Source organism: Leucoraja erinacea, chromosome 5 (genome assembly GCF_028641065.1).
Source record: "Leucoraja erinacea ecotype New England chromosome 5, Leri_hhj_1, whole genome shotgun sequence".
NCBI classification, from domain to species: domain Eukaryota; kingdom Metazoa; phylum Chordata; class Chondrichthyes; order Rajiformes; family Rajidae; genus Leucoraja; species Leucoraja erinaceus.
Genome location: NC_073381.1, coordinates 31,534,979 through 31,539,284, shown reverse-complemented (window position 1 = coordinate 31,539,284; position 4,306 = coordinate 31,534,979). Strand labels below are relative to the sequence as shown.

Sequence of the window (4,306 nt, the reverse complement as noted above, 5' to 3'; positions counted from 1 at the left end):
TTTCGTTCTGACATGCACTGTCAACTATGGGACCTTATATAAACAGGTGTGTGCCTTTCCAAATCATGTCCAATCAATTTAATTTACCACTGGTGGGCTCCAATCAAGTTGTAGAAACATCTCAAGGATAATAAATGGAAAAAGGATGAACCGAAGCTCAATTTTGAGTGTCATAGCAAAGGGTCTGAATACTTATGCAAATGTGATATTTCAGTTATTTTTAATTACTTTGCAAAAATTTCTAAACACCTGTTTTTGCTTCTTCATTCTGGGGAATTGTGTATAGATTGATGATAAAACAAAAAGAATTTAATCCATTTTAACAGAAGGCTGTAACGTAACAAAATGTGGAAAAATTGAAGGGGTCTGAATACTTTATGAATGCATTGTATATTCACGCTACACACATCTTCAAAACCAGTATTAAAACACATTTATATTCCTTAGCTTTTATCACTGCTTGAGACTTTGCTCCTGTTTTTAGTGCTTTTAATGTTTTTAATTTTTATTGTTTTTACTCTTTTGTTTAATGTTTGTATTGTCATGTAATAATTTCTTGTCCATGATCAGTCATGTACAGCACTTTGTTGCAACTGTGGTTGTTTTAAAGTGCTCTAGAAATAAAGTTATTATTATTATATTACAGAAGCACAATCCTTTTCCTTCCAATGTCACAGTCATTCAGCAAGGAAAAAGGCCCTTAAGCCACATTTGCAAGCCATACCCTTTCATTTCCAACCCATTTTAGGTCTTTGAATGGTCTGCTCTGTTCGTTAATGATTATTGATTTTGTCCTGCATAATTTTCTGTTCTCTTGTACAGGTATTAAAGTATTTTCAAGTTTCATTTCTCCTACAAGTATGTGTGTTCACACACAACATGATTTTCTAGAGTAAAGAAAAGAACATCCAGGAACCAATTCAGAATTGCCACATTCAGAATTTCAAATAGAATTGCCTAAATAACCTTATCCCATTTATTTTTTCATCAAGAGTTTGTAAACAAGTCAGAAGTGGCACTTATAACCCAAAATTAAAAGCATTTCCCTTACACAGTAGACTAAAATACAGAAGAGGAGTGATCCATTTAGCCTATTGCACCAGTCCTAGGTTATTGATAGAATTACCACATCAATCCCTATTTTACTTCGGAGTCACGTGAGTGACTACATGAAGAGCCTGCCAGTACGCTTGCATGTCTTTATCGCTACACGCATTGCAACGAGTCATTGGGGGAGGAAGGACGTTCCTCCCAAACAGCAGGTTTGGAAACCTGCAACAGTAGGTAAGAGAACTTTGTTTCTTTTTTACTTACCTTTGTTTACAGGAAGGCTGTGGAAAGCTGGCGGGGGAGACCTACTATATAGGAGCAGGCAGCCAGCAACGGCCGGTGGCACGACAATCTCCCTTGGCGGGAGCCGGTGCGACTTCAGCTCCAGCAAGGGTACGGGTCGCCGACAACCGGTGGAGCACTTGGGAGCCGTCAGTTTGACAACTCGGAAAACAGCCCAAGGACCTACAGGGTAAGGAGCGCTACATGGGTCCGTAGGGCTGAGGAATAAAAATAGCAGCGAGCGGTCGGTACCCGTGAGCACCGGGTACGCGTTGGAGCTGCTGGGCCTGCGTCGCGAGCGGCCAGTTCCCCGAGAGGACTGCACCGCGTTGGAGCACTGCGGGCCCAAGTGAGGAAAGCAGCGGCACAGTGGGGAGCACTGCACCGCATTACCACCATACCTGCGGTTGCGAGCGGCCAGTTCCCCGAGAGGACTGCACCGCATTGGAGCACCGCAGGCCCACGTGGGAAAGGAGCGGCTCAGTGCAGAGCACTGCACCGCGTCAAAACCAACATACCTGCAGTTGCGAGCAGCCAGCTCTCCGAGAGGACTGAACCGCGTTGGAGCACCGCAGGCTAACGGTAGTACGGGCGGCTCAGTGCCGTGAGCACTGCACCGCGCTTTGGGGACCTGCACCTGCGAGAACATACCGCGTTTGTAGCGATGCAGGTCCAAAAAAGAAGAACTAATCCTCGAGTGGGTAAGTCCCATAGCAGCACCTTATACAGGGCTGTAGCTCACTTCTACTATTATAGGGAAGTGCTGGAGGAAAAGACAGACTTAGGGAGAAGGAAGCAGCACCTTTTCTATAGGGCTATAATCATGCTTCTCTCCCTCCAGTAGACTCTTTTGTCAGAAGAGTGCTGGGGTCAAGTCTAGGGCAAACCCTGGACAGGTAAACAGATGTAAGAACTGTAATAATGAGGTGATGCTTTTTCTAGTCACAAAGTACATAGAGTGCATTATTGGTCCTTTCCTGATAGAAATACAGGAATACTTATGTTGTGACTGAAGGATTTAGCAGTCCATAAATTTACTGACAAATTCCATTCCCATCTGGGAAGTCACATGGGATGTCTGTCTATGTTTCAGGGGGAACAACAGTACAGCTGTGAGTAAAGCTAACTGGGAAAGATCTACAAACCAGGTTAGAAGCCAGCATAGACCATATGTTCTCTCTCTACTGCAGGGGCAAACATTAGCTGACACCATAGCGGTCACTTGCCACTGGGGATTGTAAATCCCTGAATGTACTAAACTAATCAATTTATGCATCTGGCTACATCCAACCGGGATTGACACGGGCCTGTGTAAACCCAAAACCTCCTAGCAATATCTTTTTATTTGGAGGTGATCGATCTAGAAGGTCAAGGAGTTGGACAATGAAGCCAAATTGGAGCTCATCTAAACGTCCAAACATCATCCTCAAAGGTATCGCCCCTATATCTGAAGATGTGTACACCCACAACACACGGCCTCGGGGATCCAGATGAAAACAGTAAAACCAGAAGGAAGCAAGGAGGTTGGTGTGAGAAGACATCGAATAAATAATTTTTTGACACTCGTATCTTAAACAGTATCCGGGGATACACAATAGAATTTTACAACACATAATCTTCTAGTCCAGCTGATATATCGAGAGAGGGATATTGGGCTATAGTATTTGCTGATGTTTCTACACGATATCGAACACCAGATGTCGATCTACTCGTATCCAGACATAATCACCAATTACCAAATATGTCATATGGGATACAGACACTGGACATCAGCAACAGAGGGGTTTTAGCTGCATTGTAAGGGAAGAATTATTATCTACGCATTCCCTTCCTAACAAAATAGGATATGGCGCTTGACGCATCAAACATAGATCAGATCTCGGCTTTTTGGCCAAGATCAAGCATAATATCTGGGTTTTTATCAGTTCAGATATCTGATATGTCCCTTATCTAGGGACCATATATTAATAAATAAATCAATAAATAAATAAAATAATACGATATATTCGTTAAGAACGGAAACCTTTTCTATTGTAAAGTATATTCGTTTTAAGAACGAAAATGGTAAGCATTGATTCAAAGGATGCTTACTATTTTCAGTACCCATAACAGGTGACCACGGACGTTATTTTATCTAATTGGATGGCTCAGCTCTAGCAGTTTATAGAGCACTACCTAATGTGTTTATATTAGCACCTAGGTTATTTACAAAATATAACAACCAGCCACACAATGGTAATGGCTTCTTTGGATGACATACTAATTGTGCGGAAACTTAGGACGGGCTGAACAAACGGTAACAGCCACTTAACAATTATTGGAAACTAGGATTCATTATCCATCCAATTAAATCAAAATTAAAGCCTTCAAACTAAAGGGATTATTTGGGGTTCACCAATAACTCAGTTCCTCATGTCAGTAACTTTGCCAACAGAGGTTACAACCTTAACAAAGGCATACAGCAAAATCATTGACATGAGGATAAACCATCCATCAGACTGGTAGCAAGAATTGGCAATAGGTGGTACTGGGAATATGGGTTCCAGCCACATAATTCAGACCCTTACATTATAAAGATTACAGAGGGCCAAAATATGAGCTCTTAAAATTAATGGTGATCATTTCGATAGAATGATGAAGCCATACAGAAGCCATATTGGAACTAAATGGTGGAAAGATAACATTGGGCATTGCTCCAATCCTATCATTGTCAGCAACCAGTCTATGGTCCTACATATGCATTGCTATGCACTAGGATGGTGTGTTACCAATTCCATCTCCAGCTGTGGAGGAAGATGGAATACACAGGAAGCATCATTATTACTAACACTGGGCATAACTACCTGGAAATGTTGGGTGTTTTTCATGGCCTAAAGTCATGTTGCTCTGGAATATGTTAAACAGGTTATTAGATTATAAATTAACAATACTACTGTGGTAGCACATATCAACTGTGGTAGCACATGGGTGAAAG

The 4,306-nt window shown here is 41.8% G+C and overlaps 1 pseudogene; it reads left to right on the top strand.

The window, feature by feature from the left end:
• The first annotated feature begins 3,203 nt into the window (after positions 1–3,203).
• Positions 3,204–3,313, top strand: LOC129697746 (U2 spliceosomal RNA; annotated as a pseudogene).
• The last annotated feature ends 993 nt before the right edge of the window (positions 3,314–4,306 follow it).